This window comes from Acomys minous (genome assembly GCF_964271855.1).
Source record: "Acomys minous genome assembly, chromosome: 18".
Lineage (NCBI taxonomy): Eukaryota > Metazoa > Chordata > Mammalia > Rodentia > Muridae > Acomys > Acomys minous.
Genome location: NC_140501.1, coordinates 65,785,715 through 65,811,573, shown reverse-complemented (window position 1 = coordinate 65,811,573; position 25,859 = coordinate 65,785,715). Strand labels below are relative to the sequence as shown.

The window sequence follows — 25,859 nt, the reverse complement described above, 5'->3', positions numbered from 1 at the left end:
GAGGCCCTACTGACTGCCGTTTGTGGAGAAAGACCTCTGCGTGGTGCTCTGCAGATCCCCCCTCCCCACCCCCCACCCCCCAGACACCTTCCCTGGCCCTAGATTCCCCGGTGGATGGTCTCCAGAGGGATTAGAGTAAGCCTGAGTCTAAACTCTAACCCAGGGGAGTTAAGCCGAGGCACAGTGCACAGTAGAGACAGGACTAAAATCTCCCTCTTCTTTGGAGTCTTCCTTGGGCAATGAAAGAAATGGAAACACTCAGGAAGTGCACTGTGAAGCATGTTCAGCATTTCCATTCTGGATAAATAGTAGCTGGTCCCCGAACGATCCAGAGTTCTTGGTTCCTCCGTGTGTTAAACACAGTCAAATAGGCTCCTGAATGAAGTTATGACCAGACCTATTACCCTTGAATATTGAAGTCTAAATGGGCAAAGCTGAAAAAAAAAATCAAATATGTAAGCAGGCTAGATGGCTTTGCTGTGACCTCTGAAATCCCTCCATCTTCTCAAGCTTAGGGGGTGTCTTTTGCCCAGTATCTGCTGAGTGTGACTTCCTTGGTCCCTGTGTTTTTGCTGAGCCTCAGATCACTGTGTGCCTGGCAATGTAGGGAACAAGCTAACGTTTGGAAGAGGAACCAGGGTGCTAGTCAGGCCAGGTGAGTCCTTGGACCTGACCCACAGCTCTGCTCCCAAACTTGGAAGAGGAGCCTAGTCATCAGTGTCCAAGTGAAAGTGTGGTCTGTGCTGAGCTTGGCTTTAAAATGTTTAGTATTTCCATTATGTATGTGTGCATAATTAGATGGATGAAATCAGTGCAGAGAAGGGAGGCTGTTTGCTGATGTCTCCTAGGATCAGACTTCCTAAAAGAAACTGATCTTACCGTCCCAAGAGCAGAGAAAAGCCACAAGAGGTGATTCTTCTGTCCAGATCGGTTACGTAATTCAAACGTGTTCACAGTGCCAGGGCAGGGGCCACATTCCCTAAGGTTCAATGTATTGCTGTCCGTCCCCAGCTGGAGCCTCTATAACCATCGTTCTGGCTTCTCTCCTCTGGCTCTCATTTTTCCCAATTATCATAACTGAAATATTGGTATCCCTTATCTCCTGGCGCACAGAAGGTGTGTAAGGATTAAAAAGACAGTGTGCTATGAAAAGGATTTGGGCTAGAGGGGGGGTTCATTGTATTTGTTTTCTTGGGGGGACGAGACTTTCTATAGATTAGAAGTGGGAGTAAGACAGAACCGGTACTTGAGAGGCAAGATGCTAGGATCAATACCAGAGCGTGCATAACATAATTAGGGAGGCATTCAATTAGGGAACAAACGACAGCAAATCCAGCATCCGTTTGATAACCGTGCCTCCCCGAGATCTGTTGAGATCTCTAAGCTTCGTGATTACAGGGCAGCCTACGCTGGAGGCCTGCACAGACTGAGAAGAGATGATGTTTATGAAATGCCCTCAGGATGTATGAGTAGTCAGAGGATTTGTGGTTTTTAAGTTATATTTTTGTGCAAACTTCCATCAGAGAGTAAGCTTAAGAGTGAACAAGTTTGATGGACTTTGGCTACGGCTGAGAAGGGCTTGAATTTGGAAATAAGACTTTGCTGTTGAGGGGTTGGGAGGGAAACCATAAGAATTAGTGACCAAGGCCTTCTGGAGATCTCCAAAGGCCTGCAATCACTTGGTAGATAAGCATGCAATTGGGAGGGCGTGCTAAGACATCCTGGGGTTTTCCTTCCATTTGAAAGAGCATGGCAGTTTAACGTTTGTCCTGAGTTTAACAAAACACATGCTTAGTGTAGGATTCCATCTGAGCCAAGCAGGAGAACCCCAGCAGGCTCTGTGCTCGAGAGCCATTTGGTTTTTGTTGGGGAGGAGATCACTGTGGCATATTCAAGTGGCCAGAAGCTGGTCTTTGGAAAGGGGACCGTGTTAAAGGTGTCCCTTAGTAAGTATTTCCATGGATTCTGAACTGTATTCATTTTGAGACACGTGGGAAGCTTTTTGGTCAGGTAAGTGGGCTATCAAATGTCTCCATCCGTGCAGATGTCATAGGAAGCAAGATGCTCTCTTGTGCCTTCCCCGTACTGACTGCATTGTTTGCAAGCAGAGTTCGGAAACAGGGTGGAAGCTGCTGCTGCGCCCACTCAGAGGAAGCTATTCTGAAATGCCACCTTCTCTTCCCCTTGGCACTGTAAAGCCCTAAACATCCAAAGCCACGTCTTTCGGTTGCCTAGTTCGCATCCCAGTCTCTCACACATGTGGCTGTGCACGTTCACGTGGAGGCCCGTGGTCAGGGGGTGTCGTTCCCGGGGGCCATCTACAACTGGTTTTTGAGACCAAGGCTCTCACTGATGAAGCAAGGCTAGATTGCTAGAGAGCCCCCCAAGAGCCTACACATTCCTGGTGCTGCAATACAGACGCACACGACTATACCTGTCTTTTTGTGGACTCTGGGCATGGAGCCCAGGCGCCTGTGTCTTCATGGCACGCTGCTGACCGAGCTCTCTCTCTCTCTAGCCCACCTGCCTGTCTTTGTCCTCTTCTAAGGAAGCAGTCTTCGGTGATGTTCACATCTAGTACCTCAGCAGAAAGGGGCATGGTGTAGATGGGCCTTGTTGACACACTGTAACGTGGAGCCAGGTTTTGATCTCTCCATCCTCAGTTTGCTGTCTGTCGATGGAGCTGATGATTGCTTCCTCCACAGCTTCAGGGGGCAGCCTAACAAGCCGTCAAACACACCGCCGCCTGGCTGCCCTCTAGCCTGTTACCCAACCTGATTTTAATGCATGCCAGTTGATCACCTGACCTTATAAACATATATATAATTTATATTTTTAATATGTTTATATATACATATATGTGTGTTTATAGTTTCCCCACCCCTAGGTGTTACCGGCACATGGGATAGTGACCTAACTGCCTTTCCGTTGTTTCCTCGGTGTCTAGTGTTAAGTCACTGTGTGAGCTAAGATCCAACCACCAAGCTGCCTTCCATACTCAGGAATTATATTTTTGCCACTGCATCTAGGGACGCTAAAAAGTCCAGATGCTGGCCAACGGCAAGGACAGAATATGGCTTCTATCGAGTATAGTTGTATACACTGTGAGTTTGAATGAGTGAGCAAATGAGGAATTTGCAGGGCCCTGTTTCACTGTGGCAACCAGGCAGGCAGAACCTTGACATTTGGACAGGGAACCACGGTGTCAGTCAGTCCCAGTAAGTACCTGGTAGTTACTAATTATGATATCTGTCCTTATCTTAGTCTATATCACACAGATGACCACATGCCTTCTTAACATTTAAGTAAAGTAGAATTGGGGTTAATGAGGAAAGCAATTAAATGTTATTAATGGCTGCAGGCCTCCGTCCCATTCTAACTATTTGTTCATAATTACTTTAATAACATAGAGTGATAAAAAGAAAAATTACTAGAGGGATGTTTGCAGTTTGGTAAACACTGGTTAATAAAAAATTGAAAGTATACATAGGTGTCGGTGCCTAGGTTACAACAGGGCTCAGAAGTGGCAGCTTTTGGCTAGGAAAAAAAAATAAGTCTACTTGGTAAAATTTTACAAATCTTTTTAAAAGCAGTGTGCTTCAGAATTGCCTGGAGAATATCAGCTGGTATTTTCTCAGACTTTCGGCTACATCTATGGAACCACTGTTATTGAGCTCTTGAAAGAGGCTTTCACAGGCTTAATTCCATGGCTCAGCCTTTATTCCAGTAATCAAAAAATGGGGAATCCCCAGCAGAGCTCCAGTGAGGGGATAGCTGTACGCTGATCACATTAATCTATGATCAGAGCAGATTGGGCATTTTTGTCAGACTGCACAGGACCATGATTCACAGCATCTTCACTTTGGGGACAAGACATCACTAAAGAGATGCTAACTGTGGTTACAGAGGTCCACTGAACTCACCAAAGTGTTTGTGAGGCACAAGTGTCAAAGAATTAATGGTTGATGATACAGATAAATGCATTCCTTGCATAGGAAAACTATTAAAATGAGGGCACAGAATTGGCTGCAAACAAAGCAAGTGATGTGGGTTCCCCAGAAATAACAGCGTGGAGAGCTGACCGTAAATACAGGGCAGCTTAGCTGAACACATCCAGCTCCACTAAATCTACTTTGACTAGTACACTGAACCAGTTTTATCTGTAAAAAGAAAGTACTTCATAATACCTCATGAGTTATTACAAAAAATGTATATGAAAATATTTTTATAGATTCTAAAGTGCTACCCACATATAAAGTATGTGTCTGTAGAACAAAAAAAAAAAAAATATATATATATATATATATATATATATATATATATATATATATATATATATATTAAAAGCTGGGTCAGACAGTAGAACTCTTTCAAGATGAAGAGGTGGCATAAGTTCTTAATAAAAGACTGGTTTTGTGTGCATCTGTCGCCTTGGGCGCTGGTTAAAAACACTCTCTCTTTCTTGGAAGTGTAGTGAGTTGAAAGCCACTCTGCTGAAAATGGCTAGGGAGAGAAGCCATTTTGTAAAGGCCTTACCTACAGTGGACTCCGGCACTTACTGGAGTTTTGGAACTGGGACAAAACTCCAAGTCATCCCAAGTGAGTCCAGAGCCTAGATCTTTCTTTCTTCCTCGTGTCATCTTCTTTGAGATGGTAGCATTTGGAGCACATAACAGGATGCAATAGACCTGCCCTTTCTTGGTCACTTTTGGGAGATTTAAGCAAAGGCATTTAGGGGGTCCTCCATCCATCCATTTCCATTTTAATGGTGCTGCTCCAGCTACCTTCTTTTCTAATAGGAAAGAAAGCTAAGACATTGCCTGGGAGGCCAAGTGTTGGACAGCGATTCACAAAGCCAAAGCAGAGAACTGCTGTTTGTTCGTTTTTAATAACTGTGATGCCTTGTGTTGCATAATCAGGGGGTCACTTGGCTTAGGAGGTAGAACACAACTCGAGTCAGGCCCTGGCTTGCAGGATGAGTTGATTGGCATGGAGCTCACTCTACTTACAGGGATCTGAACCCTGCCTTCCCGAAGGTTGTCGGTTGACTGATGCTAAAGTCAGGGAGACACCGTGGCCAGAATCTAACACCACAACTGCGGTGGTGATGAGAGAAGGGCCCGACACATCTGTAGGATGAATAGAGCTGGAAATTGGGAGTTTGGTGGCAGTAGAACTCAGACGCATGGGCAGAAAGCAACTTCATTTTTAAACTTGGTGCCACGAGTGCCCCAGCTTTGAGTTAAATGGGCTGTGTGCCTTGTGGAGTGTAAAGGAAAGCTACGGTGTAGCCTGTCTGTAGATGAGAAGCAACAGCTCTGAGCCGGGCTGGGTGAGTGTGTGCGCTCGTGGGGGATTTTGACTGACTAAGAAGCACTGTGGAGAGAGCAGAGGCTATGCGTTGGCCTTTGGGAGTGGGACTAGATTGCTGGTCAGCCCTGGTAAGTGGGGTAAGAAAGAAGTAATGGGAAGGCTGAGGGCAAAGTGTCTTTCTGGTCCAAGGAATGGCTCTGTGATGAAGGGCAAGGTGGGGGAGGGGTGGGTCACTGTTACTAGAGTCCCTCTTGTTCTAGCAAAACCTGGGGTGAGTGGGGGTGTGTGGGTGAGTATGTGCACAAGTGCGCATGCACACACACACACACACACACACACACACACACACACACACACACACACACAGATCCCATACTAGGAAGAATGATGGTGAGTCTTCTGAGACTTGTGAGTCCTCTGCTGAAGTATCATGTGGCTCCCAACATACTTGAACGTTCTTTAGCATCGGCAGGGGTCTAGCCTGCTTAGCCCTAAGTCACCGGCTCCTCATTTATTAAACAGGATAATAATGTCCAAGGTGCTGGAGAGATGGCTCAGTGGTTAAGAGCACTGTCTGCTCTTCCAAAGGACCCGGGTTCAATTCCCAGCACCCACATGGCGGCTCACGACTGTCTGTAACTCCAAGATCTGACACCCTCACACTAACACACATAAATTAAAATTAAATAAAATAATGTCCAAGTTCACAGTCCTAGCGAGGTGATGTAATGGATGTACACTGTTAAGCCTGTTGACATATCATATGTCCTCCAAATATGACGGACTGTCTTTCTCCTTCCAAACTATGTATCATGAGCCGAGAAGCCCTGCGCTGCAGACTGTTCTTGTGCAGGGGTTTGCTACTGTGTGAATACAGGATACAACACACTCACTTTTGGAAAGGGCACGATGCTTCTAGTCTCGCCAGGTAAATGCCGTTCCCACCCCGGCTCTGTCCCCCTTGGCCTGGGTTAAGGCTTCTGCACGTTCTTGCTGTGTTTTGCCCTGTGGGCTGCATCATCCTGGTTTTGTCGGATGACAATCTGTGATTGTAAGGCTCTGTCTTACTGGGCTCTTCATTCAAACAAGAAGTAAGAGAGGAGCTATGGAGAATGGTAGAACTTGTTGACTAGGGTAGGATGGAGCCCAGGCTAAAACCCTAGATGCTCAGGGAAAACCAGCTTCCGGTGTGAGGCCCGGACCGTGGGTTCTTTCCCTTCAGATTCCTCTTACCTTCTGTATCATGGATTCAGCTGTGCAGTCTTAGTCTGCAACGCACAAAGCTACAAACGCTCATCGCTATGAATACGCACTGTTAAAAGTGAAGGATGGGCCGAGGCTCCTCACGTCCCTCGCCACGTCTGATATGGTTCCTTTACAAAGTGTTTGGTAGATATTTGTTTAATTGAAACCGAGCACCTGGAGATATCAGAATTCCCAGGCCAGAGGGAAGGGGAGTAAATGAATCAAACGGCACAGGATATTCAAAGAGGTAGAAAAAGGGGAAACGTTAGGCTGAGGATCAGGAGGAGCCATGCTGTGCTCCCTGCTACCCACTAGCAGTGAAACTGGCAGCATCCTTGTTGCCCTGGAGATCTCCTCTCTCCCTCTGTTTTGAATTGGCGACTGAGGCTCAGGTCCCCTCTTTGCCCCTTTCCATCAACGCTCTATGAATTTGCTCCATTTGAAGCTATAAGGGGAGAATTTTCTTCCTATCAATAAGTCAAATAGTGTGTTAAATCTCCAGTGTTTGCCACATCATTAGTGTAAGTGAGGAGAGAGGTGACACGGAAGACTGTTTACTGTGAGGCCTCAGACACTGTGGGAACTGGGAAGGAGCAAACACACCCACATTTGGAAGGGGAACCCTGCTACAGGTGGACCTGAGTAAGTGGGGGTGTGGGGGGCCTGCACGACTACAGTGCCTTCTGTGAATACATGGAAGAGTGAGCAGTGACAAGATGTGGGTTTTTTTGTCATTGGATCTTATTTTTAATTAATTATAGCCAAACGCTGAAGTATTAAGATTGTAACCTTGAGATATCATGTTAGAACAATTTGAACATATTTTCTCTGAGGTGGAATTTGGCACTCCATTAAGACTTTTCCAAAGATTTGAGGCTGGCAGAAGCTCTAACATTAGGGTTTTAGCCTAAGAATTTTGTTAAAGTGGAGTTGAATGGACAGAGGCAGCTGAAAGAGCAGAAAATTGCATGGCCATTATCTAACAGACCTTTCCTTTGCCATTGAGGATGGCCAAGGTCCTTTTACCTTGATAACTGTCATAATGGTGTCTCTGGTGTGTAGATATAGTGTTGGGTACAGCATTGAGTGTAGAGCTCTGTAAGGTAAGGGGCAATATTTTTTATATATTGGAGGGAGGGGCTGGGGCTTAAAAAAGTTCCTGCCCAAAATTCTGTGGCTATTTGTGAGTTATGGGAAAATACACTTTGGATGCTGCTAGATCAGAGATCACTCAGCCCCTATTTTAGAAACCAGCTAACTCAGAACTTATTTTAATCTTAAAAGGCAATTAAGATAAGACTCAAAGGGGTTATTTTAATCATCCAATTTTTTTAAATCAATGTGAGCTATGCTGGGTCTAGAAGCTGAGACCAGGCCCTGTGGCCATATTCCTTGACCACTGTTGAACGAATGACCATCTTGCAAGTTCAGTGCAAGAGTCACTGATGAACAGAAAACACACAAAACATTCTACTACAGACTTATGGTGGGCTTCCCGGGACGATGTCCAGCTGTGTTGTGAGAGTGGCAAGTAAAAGAAGTAGCCCATTTTGTCACAGGACAAATCACAGTGAGCAACATCTGGCTTCAAACTTATCTTTGGAACAGGAACAAGGCTGCTTGTTGATCCAAGTGAGTAACTGGCCTTATGGTACAGTGGAGGGGACATCTATTTTCTTTCTTTGTCTTCTGAGGGGAGACAAGGAGGTTCCTGTGGTTTTGAGTGCTATTTAAATAAGAAAATAAGGAGACAATAGTGTTGCATTACATATGGTATCCGTGAGTATCATACCTGGAAACCACAACCATAAGCAGGACGTGGAACTGGAGAAGATGGCCATAGGTCCTGTCCAGGAGGAAACTAATTGTATGAATGGCTTCCAGCTTGAATGCTAGCAAGAGCTGTTAGAGGCCTGCTGTTTACCAAGCAGACTCTCCTATTGGGTTCTGCCTTATTTCTTTTCATCTTCCAATAGCCTTAGGAAAATGAAGGTTCAAATGATGAGCCTCACACCACTTCGGTGTGTGCACACAGACCCTGGAACACTTGGTAACAAACCTGAGTGTACTGTCAGAATCCCAGGCCCAGCTACAGGTGCCACCTCACGTGGATTTATGTCACAGCGGGCCCTGGTGTGTTTTTGTACTTGCAGCCATTGTACTGGTGTGTAAAGATATCGTTTTTATGTCTCTCTTGTTTGTGATCACAGCGACGCTTCTGACTTAGAGTGTACGTTTCTGCTATGTTATTCTTTCTACCCTTTAAAAAGAATCCCTGTCAAGGTACTGCGGGGATGGGGAGCCGCATTCGTTCCCTTTGAGTGATTTCTTATTTGCAAGTTCAGTTCCCACCTCCGCTCAGCATCAGCGTGGAACTTGCAGCATCCCTCTTAGAAGCGCTTCCTTGCTTTTCCCTTGCCTAAGCACTTAGATTTTGCAACTCAGAGCATACTTAGCTTTTACCTTCTTTCAAAACTGGCCTCTTTGCCCTGATAATAATGTTCAATAAAAACTGGTTCAACTTAGTAAATGATTATTAAGCATCACCAACAAACCAAGGACCATAGTTGGCTTAGGAACAAAGAGGGAAACTGATGTCTGAGCTCAAGAGCTTCAGCCTTGGGGAGCGGTGGCACACACTTTTGACCCCAATGCTTGGGAGGCTGAGGCAGGCTGAGCTCTCTCAGTTCAAGGCCAGCTTTTTGTATATGGTAAGTTCCAGACCAACAAGAGCTACATAGTGACACCCTGTCTCAAAAACAGTAAAAAATAAATAAGTAAATGAGGGGAAAATCCCCTCAGTCTTCTTAGCAAATTAGAGCAGAGGTGGGCAGGCACTTTATCCAGAAGACAGACACGATCACATCCCACTTTTCTGGGGAAGGATTCAAATATGTCCTGTACTGAGATGTGTGACTTTTTGAGGACCAAAAAAAAAATCCCATCAGTAATTAATATCCTACAGTGAAATGAGGGCAGAAACAAGAATGAGTCACACGTGAGTCACCCAAGGCTCTTGCTCAGTCCCAGAGACAGTATGGCAGCTCTGAGCCGTGCCCTGGCATGTTCTTAGCATGGCAGCTCTGAGCCATGCCCTGGCATGTTCTTAGCATGGCAGCTCTGAGCCATGCCCTGGCATGTTCTTAGCTTGGCAGCTCTGAGCCATGCCCTGGCATGTTCTTAGCTTGGCAGCTCTGAGCCGTGCCCTGGCATGTTCTTAGCATGGCAGCTCTGAGCCGTGCCCTGGCATGTTCTTAGCATGGCCGCTCTGAGCTGTGCCCTGGCATGTTCTTAGCATGGCAGCTCTGAGCCATGCCCTGGCATGTTCTTAGCATGGCAGCTCTGAGCCATGCCCTGGCATGTTCTTAGCTTGGCAGCTCTGAGCCGTGCCCTGGCATGTTCTTAGCTTGGCAGCTCTGTGCCGTGCCCTGGCATGTTCTTAGCATGGTGTCCTGATCCAGTGGGCCAGAGGTACTTCTTGGTTCTGATCTTCCTGGCAAAATGAAAAATAATTTTTGCATCTATCCACAAGAAAGCAAGGCCTTCCACACAAGTGTAGTAGATAAGGGTGAGAAATGGGAGCCGGCTCCCTCTTTAATAATTCTGACCCTTCCAGGTCCACGTAGGAAGCAGAGTGTGATTGATGGGGTTTCATAAAGACTCTCCCAGATGAGGAAAGGGGGTGATGCTCATTGGTGGCTATGGTGAGGAGAGTGGGGGCCACGGGTGGCACTGAGGGTTGGCACTCTAAGGTCTCCTGTTCCTGGGTGGGTAGCCTCCATGAGAGGGCAGGGCTCTCTCTCTGTCTCTTTGATCTCGTTTTTTGTGAAGCGCTCACTCAGAGTGGGGCTATGGAAACAACAGGCTTACGTTGGGAAAGGGAACCCAGGTGGTGGTGATACCAAGTAAGTGAGCTAAGATCCTCCTCCACAGACGGCCCTCTGCCATAACCTTCCTTCACCTCCCCTTACCATGGTGATGGAGAGCTCCTTCTCCTGACTCCGGGGCAGTGGAGAGCATAGGCCACCCATCTGCAGTACGTTACTCACAAATGAAATTCTCAGGTGGTCCTAAGCTTCAATTAGCCCTGCGTCCTCCTACCCTCTCTGTCCCGCACCTCCTGTGACCACACTCCTCCTGCTTGCTTGCTTTCTTTCTTTCTTTCTTTTTTTTTTTTTTTTTTTTTTTTTTTTTTTGTAAACTTCCCCCACCATTCCTTGAGGCTTGCTTTCCAATTGAACAGGTGAATCACAGAAGCACCGTGCTAGAGGGGACCTTGGGGACACCTTGTCCCTATGACTGAGACAGCCTGAGGTCCATTCAATGCAGAGTGGTGTCAAGCCTTGGCTGACCCCTTACCCTCCCGCTGAGCTCAGTAGAGCCACGCAGCTCTTTACTAGAAATCCTCAACCACAGCTCGAGATCAGTAGTGAGCCAGCCGCATGCAAGGGCCAAAGATGGCTGGAGCGGCCACGTCAGCTTAGGGCGGCAGCCTGGGCTGCTGACTTCTGTGAGCTTTTCCATCTCTGCAGGAGCTCCATTTCCTCTTGTATTTTAAAAGTTGCAACCTTCACCTCTGCAGACCTAGGATTTCATAGAAACAAGGCCCTGTCTGAATCAAGGTCAGTGGAAATAAAGAAAATCAGATGGCCTTGGGTGCCTATCTCCAGGCTGTAAGGAGGACAGGATAAATGCTCAAGTCACACGCAGGGCCTCAGTCTTGCAGAGTGCTGCTCAGACAGGGTTTTACAGGAATGAACTGCCTGGTGCTCTCCCGTGGTGGGATGGGTAGGAACAGAAAGCACCAGAGTGTCAAAAGGAAAACCTGAGGAGAGTAAAGAGAGCTTCTGACAGAAGTTTAGGGGTGCTTCATTCAGCACAAACCTGGTAAAAAACCCCAGTCTCAGAGAACTTTGAGAAGCCCCTTGCATCTGGAAAAATAGGAAAGGAATCAGACCAGACCATCTGCCCCACAGATGAGGTGGTTGATGGCAGTCGTACTAGGGCATTCCTGCTTCGAGGCTGACAAGAAAATGATAGGATTTTAGTAAAACTGGGTGGGAGGGGGGGACGAGGGACTCTTTGGTGTCCATCCTTGGTGCCCATCCCTCCCACTAGGCACCAGGCCTCAGGGCTCTCTCACAAACTTAGGAGTGTGGCCAGTGTTTCCCTGGATTGCTGCCCCAATACGACAGGACCAATGACAAAGGAAGGTCACAGGAGATAGGTTTCGTCAAAGGCTTTCCTCACTGTGTACCTCAGGAGGAAACTACAGACTTACATTTGGAAGAGGGACCAGCCTCACTGTGCATCCGTGTGAGTACTGCAGAAACGGCCATTGCGGAATTGTTGCGAGCTGAGTGTGCTAGGGAAGGACCTTCCTACAGGCAGAGGGTGGAGTGGACCACACTCATTAACAGAGTCCTTGGCTGAACAGGAGTAACTGTCGGTGTGTCGGGTGTAATGAGGCTGTGCTGAATAATGGATAAGGGTTCTGCTTCAAAGGACAAATAATCTGAATTTTGAGAGAAGAGGCTTTGCTCTTGTCAGGTTTCTGAAGACTTTTTCTTCATAGCAGGCAGAGCCTTCCCCTATTGCTCCTGCTGTGTCTGAGAAACTCCACATCTCCTGTCCACCCAATGAGATCTTTCCCCGTGGATCACAGCATCCCAGCCAGGATACTGAGGAGTTCTGGACAACAATGGGTCTCCTCCGGCTTCAATGAGTCTCATCCCTTTCCCCGTGTAAAGCATGGCTAGGAATTACATGGTCAGCTACTGCTTACCTCATGCCTGGCATGCCTGCCACTGGGCCCTCTCTCTCTTAGACCAGGACCATCCTCCACCTAATGCTAGGTCATCAATATCAGACCCGTTTTATAGACAAGGAAACAGACACTTGGGGGTCAAGATCGGATAGCTCACAAATACACAAAGTTGAGCCAAACTGCTTGACTGTAGGATTTATTACTAATCCAGTCACGCCCAGCTGCCACCGCCCCCCACCTGAACTGTGTGAAGGAGGACCCCACACCTCAAAAGCCACCTAGGTGTAAGTTTTTCTTCCCCAAGTGAGGAGTTTTGGTCCAACCTTGTACATCCTGACCCTCTGGCCCCGGTAGCCATGGCCTAATGAGTCAGCATTCCTAGGGGCCTAAGTGAAGCTACCCTTGTATTAGCAAGATGCAAGTACATCAGACAGGGAAGAAGAAACATTCAGGGCGAATTCATTGGGCATTAACCTACAAAGAAAAGGCAACTGATATTAACACCACGAAGTAGGGGCTACATGAAAGTTTTGTTCCCTAAGAGACTCTGAGGGGTCATGGGTCGACTGCCCAGCCAGAGGGCAGGTATTTGTACTGTGCTGTAGCAGGGTGGGGGCACAGGTCGTGGGCCAACTCACTTTCGGGAGTGGGACAAGACTCCAAGTTTATCCAAGTAAGTGCCTGGCCGTGGACAGACCCTCTGCTGTCTTACACGATGGACTAGGGATTCCTGAACTGATTTGGTGTGTTTCCTCATAAGATTTGGTTGATTCGGATTCTAAATTCCGAAACCCTGGCTCCACGGTGTATATTCTGAGGGAGCTGCCCAGGAAGATTAACCTTTTTTGTCATTGCAGGGCTAGGCTCTTTTGTGGTCTCTAGATCTTTATCAGAGAAGCAATTGTGATTAAATTTAATGAAAGATTTATTGTTAATTTTGCTACCACTTAGTTTCATAAAAGGAGATGGATTAAACTTCCCAAAGATAGTGAACTTTGGACACACTCTCAAGAAGCCCCATGCTCTGCTGAGAGATAAAGACGAACGTAAAGCCTCCATAGTGTCAAAAACGATACAAAATTTGGAAAATTAGACCCTACAGAAGTTAAAGACAAGTAAAACAGACATAACAAAAGGGTGTAAGTGTCAGGGCTGCTTTGGAAAGAGAATATTTAGAGTGTTTACCCATGTGATGGCCACTTAACTGAGCAGCTCTGGTGTCCCAGTGCTAGACCTGAGGAAGGAAAAGAGGGAGACAGGGAACGTAGTCTCTGCCTCCAGGACCACAAGTTTAAACAGACTGTTATGCCCAGGGTTGTCCCGATTCTAGGGAGGCACCCAGGGGCTGCAATGAGTACAGAGAAAGCTGCAGCCAACCTCTGTCTTGCCTAGTAATCACATCCATCCTCCTGCCGTGGTTGCTACAACAACAGCTTTCCACCTTCGTTCTTACATTGCTAAACCTCAGCACAACACCTGGGTTGTAGGTATATTCCAAATGAATGATTATTGGGAGTGGAACACCTCCTGGGCCTATAAGATGATTCACGGGGCAAGGGTGCATGTCCCCTGAGTCTGGCATCTGAGTTCAATCCCTGGAACCCACATGGCAGAAAATGAGAGGTAACCTCTGAAAGTGATTGTCCTTTTTCCTTCACGTGTCCCTGTGGCACGTGCACATGTGAGCTCTCTCTCTCTCTCTCTCCCTCTCTCTCTCTCTCTCTCTCTCTCTCTCTCTCTCTCTCTCTCTCTCTCTCCCTCTCCCTCTTTCTCTCTTTCTCAACCAATTTTTTTCCAAAAGCGCCTTCTAGAAGAGTTTGGGAAGGCTTTGGTGGCAAGGAAATCACTGTTTAAACCATGTTGGTTTGGGCATTAGTAAGTGTTCTCCAACAGAGAAAGTTGTTTGGCCTTTAGGACAAGGAGATTTTAGAGTCCACCCACATGGGGTATGGCACAGCAAGGAGTAGAAAACTAGATTGCCTAAGAGACCAGAATCTCTATGCCAGTGGGGGAAGTGCCCATCTCTCCAGGGAAGGCTCCGCGGTGTGTCTGTCTGCTTGTGTGCTTCCCCGCCAAGGGTCAGTTAACCTGGACCAGAAAGCCCATCCTAGCTGTGGAGAAGCAGAGTTTAGAGGCAAAGGATAGACATGTCTGTAACAAGAACGCAGCGCAAATGGGTTTTAGCAGAAAAGGAAGAGATGTGATGATGATGATGATGATGATGATGATGATGATGATGATGATGATGGTGATGATGATGATGATAAAGACGTGGTGTCTGTGTGTCCGTCGGAGAGACCACTAGGGAAAGAGGTACAAATGTTCCCCTTGAGATTAGAGTCATCTTTGAGATGCACAGCTCCCAGGTGTGTGTTAAATTGTGGAAGGAAGCTCTAAAATGTATGTTTGGAAAAGGCTTTCAAGTTGACATTGCTCCTGGCAGGGCAGGCAGTGTCCTGTGTGTGCAGATCCCTGAGGCTCAGACTGGGGAAGTGGGGGTGCAGGGGGGTAGGGGGTGGGAAGGGATGCAGCTCAGTTGCCTAGGTGCTCTGCAGTTGCAGAAAGGAAATGGAGCACTTTCATAATGATTAGGAAGAAACAATCAGCACCAGCGAGGCCCCTAATTGTGGCCGCAGGAGTAGACAGGCAAACAAGCAGATTCAGAGCTCAGAGAACCTAAACTAGAATTCTAATGTCCTGGGGCTAGAGGAGGCACACCCAAAGACTGAAATAAATACACATATACGTACGTGAGGTATTAACGAGTAGTAACATTGACCTTTACTAGTAAGCTTGGGCAGCTTGGGCTTACATCACTGTAAGTCTTCACAGACTTTTTGTTCTTATTTTTATTTATTTATTTTTAATATTTTATTAATTTATTCATATTACATCTCAGTTGTTAGCCCATCCCCTGTATCCTCCCATTCCTCCCTCCCTCCTGCTTCCCCTCTACTCCCCTCCCTTATGTCTGTGACTGAAGGGGACCTCCTCCCCCTGTATATAACTTCACAGACTTTTAACATGCTAATACACATTGTCAGTCTTCAGGATGGGAATGCATTCATTGCACACTTTCTAGACTTTCTGGGCTTCGTGCTCTTTTTCTCACAGGAATTTAGGACTGAGGCTCTGTGGTGTGCCCACTGACAGTTCGCACCTGTCCACACTGTTCTCAGCCTTTGGGGTTTGTGCCCCATGTGACATCAGTCCTTCTCATGGACCGCCCCTGTGATGTGCTGTGATCACTGTAGCCCATGCACACCCACAGGAATAACCGGTGCCATCTTCTTAAGGGCCCTCCCTACACCTTAACCCCAATGTTTCCCATGGGTCGCCAGTGCAATCTTCCCTCAAGAGTCATTTCGGACCACCAGGCATGGTGGCCCACACTGATAATCCCAGCACTCAAGAAGTTGAGGCAGGAGGATCAGGAGTTCAAGGCCAGCCTTGGGCTACAGTGCAAGACCCTGTCAGAAAAGAAAACAATACGTACTTTTTTTAAAAAAAAATTCATTTTACAATTAATTCGTGGCTCTTCATAGTCTTCCAACTTGCCTCTTACATCTTCTGTGGTGATGGAAAGCCAGAATGGATACGTAAATTTCAGGAAAACTCCACTGGCTCCAGGATGGCTGAGAGAAAGGTCTATGCAGCTACCCTTGGGAAAAGGATCCATGCTAAGACTTCTCTTGTGTCGAAGGAGGGGTGACCTGAGAGAAACTGATAGACTGAGGCAAGAGGTGATTGCCCCATCCTGGCTGGTCCAGCCCTGGTTAGAATTCTTGTAAAGAGCCCTCCTACTGTGCGCTGTCTGGTAGCTTCGGTAAGCTGACCTTTGGAGCAGGGACCAGACTGGCTGTGCACGCGTGTGAGTATGACCATGCCAATGGCCAGAGCAAAAAGAGCTGATGCCTTGTTAGTGTAATCTCTAGCAACTTGTGATGATGCACAAAATATCATTTATTTCCATAAGCTTTCATTGGTAGCTTAGGATGTTTCCACTTCTCATGCTGCAGCCAGAGAGATGCCAAGAGCCAATTGAATAAATGAAAATTTGGACAGAATAATTTATATAAAAATTTTTTTTAAAGAATTGCAGATGCTCCATGCTTTCAAGCAAAGCTGATAACATCAGCACCAGATAACCTGAACATTCAGGAAATTAGCTAAGTGCCCTTGGGGAGGAAGAGATGTCTTAATGGCAAACACAAATTCTCTTTTATTGCAGCAGATAGTTAAACTCCTGGGTTAGCTAATGAGTGTGGTAAGGGGACACCAGTTCACAAAGACTTTTCTCAGAACTGAGATGAGTCCCAGAGCCCTCAGCCAAGGATGAAAAGGCCTGAGCCCTATGACTGGCCAGTGTGCTATAGAGTACAGAGAGGGAGAAGGACCAAAAGGAAGATGGGCCTGGGATGAACTCTGGCTCCACCTTCACCAGCTGTACATATTACTGTTTTCACAGTAGTCACAACAAAAGGATAAGCCCGCATCATACTGAGATACTGAATACACACCACAAAAAAAGTCCTCCATTGAGAGAGTGTCTAAATCATCCTTGGTACTATTACCATGGCCTTGCCATGCTAAGGTTTACATTGTTGGAGAGGGAGACAGAGAGGAGAGAGAGTGAGAGAGAGAGAGAGAGAGAGAGAGAGAGAGAGAGAGAGAGGTGAGGGGGACAGGTTAGGAAAGTATGCCAAGACCCCACTGGGCTCCAGCAGACTGGCAGTGGCAGAAAGGCTTCTTCAAAGACCTCACCTACACTGGGAATTCAGCTCTAGCGCTAAACTGACCTTAGGAGCAGGGACCAAGCTAAACAATCTACCGTACACGTGGAGTGAGGCAAGGGAAGAATTCACAAGTGCTTCCTCTTCCTCTCTGTCCAAGACACCGGCTTGAGTTTGGGCATTTTCTTGGATAGGATCGTAAATGGTTCTAGAAAGATCCCATCGTGCCCGACACTAAGCAGGGAAGGAACATTATCCTTGCACTGAATCCTTGGTAACCATGAGGCAGTTGATAACCTGAATCCTTCACCTAGAAAATCCAAGATGCTGCTGCTCTGAGCAGGGAGTGTTGATCTCATAAGTTCTCCTGAATTCATGGAAATGGCGTAAACCCACTTCGGTCCGGGGCCCCACTGTAGAACTGGACAGGAGGAAAGAGCCATTCATAACAGAGACAGGACCGCAACGCAAGACAGCAGAGCAGCTAAGGCTCAGGAGTGTGATTTGCCGTCCTGGGAGACCAGGGCTTCTTCTAAGGAGCTTCTGTAAAGGTGTCACCTGCAGTGTGAACACTGGAGGACTAAGTGGTAAATTAACATTCGGGAAAGGGACCCAAGTGGCGGTAATATCTGGTGAGTCATCCCAAGTGGCACCGTTTGCAACCCTGTAGGCCAGCATCATTAATCCCTTCCCTGGAGATGTCCACTGTTCCTACGGCAGGGTGAGGCTAAGGGGGGGGGGGGGGGATTGTGCTAATTGTTTCACAGAGGTCTGCAAAGGGGGGAAGGCATCACTATCAATCTTAAATATCTGTGTTTTCTCTAGGTCAAACTCATTAAAATATGACTTTAATCATTCAATGGACACTTTTAAATGCCTTCTAAGTAGCCATCACTCTAGATAATGTTAGGTTGAAGATTAAAAAGCCTAAGATAGATGTCTGACCTGTCCCCAAACAGCATAAAAAAAAATAGCCAAAGGTTCAGAAATGCTGTACATTCAGCAACTTAGAAAGTATTTCAGTGTTGACAACTAGTGCTGTAGATAAACAGAGTCAGATGGCTTAGGGTCCTGGTAAAAGGTGCCCTACACAGAGGCTGTGTTCTATGCTGGAAGAGATTTGTTGAGCCTTGACAGACGGATAAGATCTGTATGTGTAAGACAGAAGAGGGAGGCGGAATTTCAACAGAGGAGCAACAAGATCCAGTCTTGGGATAAACTAGGCACAGGCCCTTTTGGCCTGTATAGCCAGATCTGATAATAAAAATAGACTTAGAGAGCAAGATGGAAAAGGCGCCTTCTTAGATAGAGTAGATAAGAAATGCTCGAACCTTCCAGAGAATACAGAAATTGGGACCAGGGCCAGCCAAAAGAAAACTGGAGATTCCAGTTTAGAATGCAGACCAGATGGGAGGTGAAAGGGGTCAGTTCTTTCCTTGGATGGCCAGGGACTCCCCTCTCTCCTTCTTCCTCAGACTCCAGGAGAGCCCAGCCTCCCAGAAAGACAGCAGTGGCTTGTCACTGTAAGGAGGCCCGAGGAGCACTGTACAGATAGATGTTTCATTTTTCCCAAAAAGCCTACAGTGCTGTTCCCTGAAGCTGTCCAGGCCCGAGTGGGACCCACATCTGTGTCACTAACTCTCACGTCTAGGTTCCCACTGGTTAACAGCAGAGCACAGACTTAGTGGGGAGGGAGATTTCCCATCACTGCAGTGCCCCTGGGGGCCTACCTCGCTAACACATTCAGACAAGTGCTTTCTGTATTCGTTTCGAATTGTGATGGCAAGTTAGGATCCCGAACAGCTGAAAAAAACTGAGCCAGTCTTGCCAAAGTGACCTCTGATGCCATCAGCGGTAAAAATGTGGTTTTTTTCTTACGAGGTAGGGATAGGATGTCTCTCACCACAGGACTCAGAGAGTCAGAACTCGAAAGACTTCCAATTGAAGGTGATCTGTTTGGTCCTTAGGGGGCTGAAAATGAGAGGGGCTAAAAACTAGGATGTTCCTGTGGCGCAGCCTTAAGTGTTTGCCTGCCAGGTGCCAGAGCTCCGTATCTGGCCATGGTGCCTTCCTAGCTCTGCGGCTCCACGGGCAGCCCGTGTCTTGACTCAGCACCCTAGAGCAACGCCACCAAGGCCTGAGATCCAGCTGGCAGCCCTCGCTGCCAAGGCCACCCTGGTTGGCTCCGTGAGCATCACCCAGGTCTGAAAAACCATCAATGCGGGAGTCCTGAGCTGTGGGAGTGAGAACCACAGGGCCGGAAGCTCCGGTCCCAGCCCTTCTGGAAACTCTCTAGGTGGTCCAGTGTGTTAATCCTGCTGGCCAGCCTTGCTTCTTCCTCAGAAGGCGGAGAGGGTGGGGAAATAGTGAGAGTCCACATTAAAAAACAAAATCCCCTCCCTCCACTAGGAGTCCTGTCTAGTTAGAAGGTGGCCTCTTCAGTCCCACCTCATGGAAGAGAGCCAACCCCTGACACTGTTAACAACTGTGCTTGCAGACTTAGAGCCTAGCATAGCTGTCCTCTGAGAGGCTCCACCCAGCAACGGACCTAAACAGATGCTGAGCCCCACAGCCAAACACTGGGCAGAGGGTGGGGAGTCTTGTGGAAGAGTTGGGAAAGGATAGAAGGACCCCCAAGGGGACAGAAGATCCACAAGAAGACCAAAAGAGGCAACTAACCAGGGCCCGGGGGTGGGGAGTTGGGCTTGCAGAGACCAACTAAGGACCATGCATGGACTGGCCCAATGGGCAGCTTGGGTTTCATATGGGTTCCCTCGTAAGGGGAGCAGGGACTGTGGCTGTCATGGACTCTGGTGCATGCTTTCGATCACTTCCCCCTGACTGGGCTGCCTTGCAGGCAGGCCACAAGGGAAGAGGATGTGCTCAGACCTGATTTGACTTGATGTGCTGGGGTGGGTTGGTAGTGGGGGATCCCCTCATCTAAGGAGCAAGGGAGAGGGGATAGAGGAGGAGGGAGGGGGTGGAACCCGGAGGAGAGGAGGAAGGGGGCTATGATTGGGATGTAAAGTGAATAACTAAATGAATAATTTTTTTTAATCCATTGAGAAAAGTAAAGAATTTGCCTCAGCACTAACAAAACGCCTCCAATAGTCCCTCCTGTCCTGGAATAAAGAGACGGTGTGACCGGTTTACTCAGTAGTGTGTTTTCACAGTGAAACCCTTGCACACTTGTTCAGTGCTGTGTGGCTTATTGGGTTATTTTGGTTTGGAGAAATAGGCACTTCTCAGAACAGCCTGCTTGGAAAAGGGAGTGGAGCAACTTGTCCATCTCACTGGTGAAAATTCCGAGACCTCAGCTGCTTTTGGTTTAATCAAGGCCTGTGGGGGTGAATCGTAGAGTCAGGGTTTTGTGGGTGTGGATGTTACTCAAAGCGTTTATCAGTGAGAGAGAAACCGTCTGGTAACATGATAGATTTTTCCAAGTTAATGTCAAAATACCGCATGTCTGCATTTCCCACCAGCGTCCGGCCTTCTTGGGAATAACAGCCCGGTCCCTGTTTTCTAAGCTCGGTTTTGTCCTGACAGAGCAAAACCTCTGACTAGATTTGCTGAGGTTTTGAAGGTCTTGTTAAGTTGAAAAATGGCAAGATGGTCTATCGGCCCAGCCTCTCTGATTTTTCCAGAATGCCAGCCAGGACCTCATGGAAAGGGGTGGCTAAGGGTAAGAGATCTTGGCTGGGACTCTTGGCCTGTGCCTGTCCCCTAGCCTGAGCCCATCATGAGCAGCTGGCTTCTAAGATGTCATTTCTAGAGTAAAACCTGAGGAACAAAACTGGCTAGTCCCAAGAGTTCTGCTTTTGCCTGCCACTGTCATCTGCGTTCTAACCGAGGTTAGGACACAAAAAGTTAAAAACAAACAAACAAACAAACAAAAATACACTTCTAACATCAGTGCTCTTGGCCCACAGATATCGAGGACCCCAAACCTGCTGTGTACCAGATGAGAGACACTCAGTCCAAGGACACCATCTGCCTGTTCACTGACTTCGATTCTCAAATCAGTGTGTCAAGTAGCACAAGCCCTGGTGTGTTCATCTCTAACAAAACTGTGCTGAACATGAAGTCTATGGATTCCAAGAGCAATGGGGCCATTGCCTGGAGCAACCAAGCTGACCTCAACTGTCGAGATGCCTTCAAAGAGAACACTTCCTACCCCAGTGAAGGTGAGGGCTGCCCAGAGCCAGCTCCCTGCTTCAGGAGAGGCCCAGCTCAGCCCTATGGCGTCTAAAGCTGTTTTCGGTCATTATGCCCTCACCAACTGTCAGCAACATCCATAGCCTGTCTCGCTAAGGGGGAGAGAGCCCTGCCCAAAGGCGCCACAGATGTCCCGGCCGCAAAGCAAACATGAGAACGGGATAGAAGGCATTAGCCCAGCGTTGGTCTCACTGTTCTGAGTCCTCGCCTTCCTGTCTTGGCTTGAGCCAGTTGCCCTCCCTGTTCTCCCAGACAGCCTTTCCCATGCCCCTTCCCAGCTGCCTGCTCCAATTTCTATGTCTGTCAAAACCGGGTGGGTTACAGGGTCTCAGGTGCTAGAGTGACATGGAAAGTCAGATAAGGAGGGTGCTCCTAGGGAGGCCCACTCCAATCCAAGAAGACCATCACTCGGCAGGGGAACATGTACATTACGCCAGGCTGTAATTAATATAAGCTTTAACTCAGAGTTAAGGATAGACCCACGTCAGGGAAGGGCTCTGAGAAAATGCTGTCACGCTGCAACCTAAAGGATAAAAAGGAAGCAACCATGCCCAGGCCAGAGAGGACCCGATCAAAGCCCAAGGAGAATGCTGAGAGCAAGGAAGAGCTGCAGGAAATGAGTTGGAAGACATAGGCAAGGGCCAGACCACAGACAGAGGCAGGAGGATCAGAAAGTCAAAGTCGTCTCCACTTACACAGCAAGTTCAAGACCAGCCTAGACTACCTGAGACCTTGTCTCCAAAAAACAACGGAATAAAATAAAATACAAGGCTGGTTGCTGTGTGGAGGGTAGTGTATAGGTCCCGCAGAAGACAGAGAATGCAAGAGAGAGATGATGGAAGCCTCCCCAGGTGGTGACAGGGACTCTGGGGGCCAACGCTACTTGGGTTTCAAATACAGAGTCCTATAGAGATGGGAAGACAATGGGGAAATCGAGGAAGGTGGCAGCATCTGAATCAGTAGAACCAGATACTAAGTAAGAAATAACAGGCTGGGTGTGATGGCTCATGTCTTTAATCCCAGCACTCGGGAGGCAGAGGCAGGCAGATCTCTGTGAGTTCGAGGCCAGCCTGGTCTATAAAGTGAGTTCAAGACAGCCAAGGCTACACAGAGAAACCCTGTTTAGGAAAAAAAATAGAAAAGAAATAACAAAGGAACAAATGTGGGCATCAGAACTTTTGGGGATACCTGAAAATATATAGTCCTAGTTACTATGAATAGGTCTCCCTGCCTTTATTGGACTCTGGACTGAAATCTGCCAAGTCCAAGGACTATCTTGACTTTGCAGTTCCATGTCATACAGCATATACCTTGCACAGCCAGTATTTGTTGAAAGAATAAAAGAATTACCAGAAGCCAGGATATTGGCCCTATCAGGCCTTCACCCCAGTAGGTATCCCTGGGCACTATGCTCAAACCCCAGTTCTTTCCCAAAGAACCACTGAAAATCTGTGATGTGTTTGCTGACCAACAACCTGTGGTAGCCAGCACGCTTTAGATTCTAACAAAGTGACTCTGTGTTTCCTTTTAGACGTTCCCTGTGATGCCAAGTTGATAGAGAAAAGCTTTGAAACAGGTAGGAGGGGGATCTGCCCAACTCAGCACCATGCTGGGGGAGGCAATGGGCCCATAAGTAACCCTTAGTGCATGGGGAGGAGAGGGGGTGGATTGGGGTGGGGGCATCACTTCCAACCCAGCTCTGAGCCACCCAGGGTCTGTTGTGAGCCCCTCCAGCCCAGCTAACTCCATCTTCCGTCCTAAGTTCTTGTCACGATGTGCCTCCAGGTTCCCGAGGCCAGTGAGTCACTCTCGGGCTCCATGTCTCTTTTCTTAGTTCCTCTGTGAAAACAGCCAAAGAAAGCAGCCTGGATGTCGGGCTGTGGAGTTTGTGAGTCCCTTCAGAGCAGCCACGTCACTCTGAGGACACTGTCCTTCTCTACAACCTGGGACGCTCCTTTCTAGAAAGGCAGTAAAACTCACAGAGCCTTGGGCAAAGGTCTTGTCTCAGTGCCACCTCATTTGCACATGACTAGCTACTGAGTCATCGCCCCCGTGGTTTCAGTGAGGGCCCCAGGCCCAGAGCATGATGACAACAGGTTCTGAGCATCTACTCCAACCCCAGCCCCATCTGTCCAGAGCCTCCGAATACCTATGGACTAAGTCCCTTTGGTGGGTCTTGTCTTACAACACAATGCTCTTGCCCTGGAGGAACATACAAATACCTTTGCCTTGGGATGTGCACAGAAGCTCAAAGGAGGGGATCCAGCAGCTGAAGTTGCCCACACCCAGATTAACCCGGCTCTTGGGGAATTCCATAGTGTTGCTGTACAGAGCTCCTATGCACATCCCCTTAACGGCTATGACCTCTTGGTTTTACAGATATGAATCTAAACTTTCAAAACCTGTCAGTGATGGGGCTCCGAATCCTCCTCCTGAAAGTGGCCGGATTTAACCTGCTTATGACGCTGCGCCTGTGGTCCAGCTGAGGTGAGAAGGCATCGAAGCTTGGAGAAGGGTTAAAGCTGTGGGTTCAGGGCAAGACCCAGCCCTGAGAGCAAATTTTCCCCCATGGAACTTTGTTTTTAAGTCCTAAGACTAGACCCACAGAGCTTTTCTACCCCTTCCTGGCACAAGTTGCTGTTGCAAACAGTGGCCTGAAACACTTGTTTAACGGGACGCATTCCTTTTAGCATCCTCAGTTGAGTCATGCCTATCCTGAGATATATGGAGAACATCTCAGATTGCCCTCAGTTAGAACAGAAGAAAGCAAGCAAGGCCGAGTCACAGCAAGGGCCGCTTAGCCAGTGAGTAGAGGAGGAGAAAAGTTGCGACTCCAGCCACGGGCCTCTGGCCCTTCCTTGGGTTCTTCCTCCCCAGCAAGCTCTCTCGGCTTGATACTTGAAGACACTGCACTCATCAGGCCTAAGCCTGGCTAGAGTCATTGTGCTGCCTCCCTGACAAGGTCCCCAGTCACCCTGCACAGCCCCTCACACCCTGGGTGTCCTCACTACCAAGCCTCTGACCTCTGCGCTTCTTCACTCCAGGCCGGCGAGATTGAGAGGAGCTGAACCCCCAGGCTCCTTCATCTTCATCACCCTCCTCTCCCTCTTCAAGCAGAAAAGGAGCCACCCCTCCCCCACTGCCTCATAAAGAGGGCTCTTGGGTCTGGCTGGCCCCCACTTCCAGTCCCACCAGCTGGATCTCCCCAGTTTGTGATGAAGAATGCTGGAGAGCTGCTAAGCCCTGCGCCACCCACTCTGCTCCCTGACTGCTGCTGGCCGTTCACTGCGACTTCTCCGGGATCTGAAGACACCCCACACACCCCCACACTCCCACACCCCACACCCCACACCCCACACCCCCACACCCCCACACTCCCACACCCCACACCCCACACCCCCACACCCCCACACTCCCACACCCCCACACCCCAACACCCAACACACCCACACACCCACACACCCCCACACCCCCACACTCCCACACCCCAACACCCAACACACCCACACACCCACACACCCACACACCCACACACCCCCACACTCCCACACCCCACACCCCAACACCCAACACACCCACACACCCAACACACCCACACACTCCCACACCCCCACACCCCAACACCCAACACACCCACACACTCACACCACACACCCACACACCCACACACCCACACCACACACCCACACACCCACACACCCACACCCCAACCCCGCCCCATGACAGATCCCCAGCAGGATCACTGCAGTTCCTGGAGAATGTTGCAAAGAACACTTTTTTTTTTAAAGCATCCATAAAGAAATACACATTACTCTTCCGTCAAGGTGTAAAAACATATTATCTCATCGTCTAGACCCTGCCTGCTACTTTGTATGCCTGAACCACAGTGTATATTATCCTGCTGCCCATGACTTCATTAAAGATGATTCAGAGAAGCAGAAACTGTGATCCTATTTGATTGGGTTTGGGGGCACTTCAATATCTAGACAGAGAGAAACCAAAGCACGTGTCTATCAGACTGCCCAGGCAGTTACCTCAACAAACCCACTCGATTCAACCTTTTCTTGGAATGACCTCTTAAAAATCACACCAAGCAAGCCGTGCCAAGGGCCAGGAAGCTCCTTTACAGGTGTGGGTCCCTGCTCATGCCATGCCTCAGGGCCACCTATAACAGGCCAAAGCACTGGGGGATAGGCTTGTCTGACCTTCAGCTGAAATTCACCAGTCAAGGATGACAAGTGTCCCTCACCACTGTCCCCCCACTGGCTCCTGCCATTCAGGGACACTTTCTTTGCTTTTGTGCTCAGGTTGGCTTGCCACTGAAATGGTCGAATCGATGTTTGGGACTTGGCCAAGGAGAGCAGATGTGCTAAACTCTCACCTCCATCTCTAGCTGTAGGAGTCCCTGGGCCCTCACAGCACACTGCTCCCTGCCCAGCCTCTGCTGTCAGTGTCCTTTCCCCCAAGGGCAGGGATTCTTAAGGGAGTACACTTCAGAGACCAACTAGCAACAAACTAACTGTTCACAGCCAAAAAGGAGTACTTACTAATTCCCAGAACTTCACCCACCCACCCCACCCACCCAA

General features: G+C 48.2%; 1 gene segment (V, D, J or C); it reads left to right on the top strand.

Annotated features, from left to right (window-relative positions):
* The window catches only part of LOC311589044 (T-cell receptor alpha chain constant-like), a 48,432-nt gene extending 23,801 nt beyond the window's left edge, over positions 1–24,631 (top strand). The window contains exons 2-5 of the C gene segment in view: positions 20,988–21,242; positions 22,805–22,849; positions 23,653–23,760; positions 24,318–24,631.
* The last annotated feature ends 1,228 nt before the right edge of the window (positions 24,632–25,859 follow it).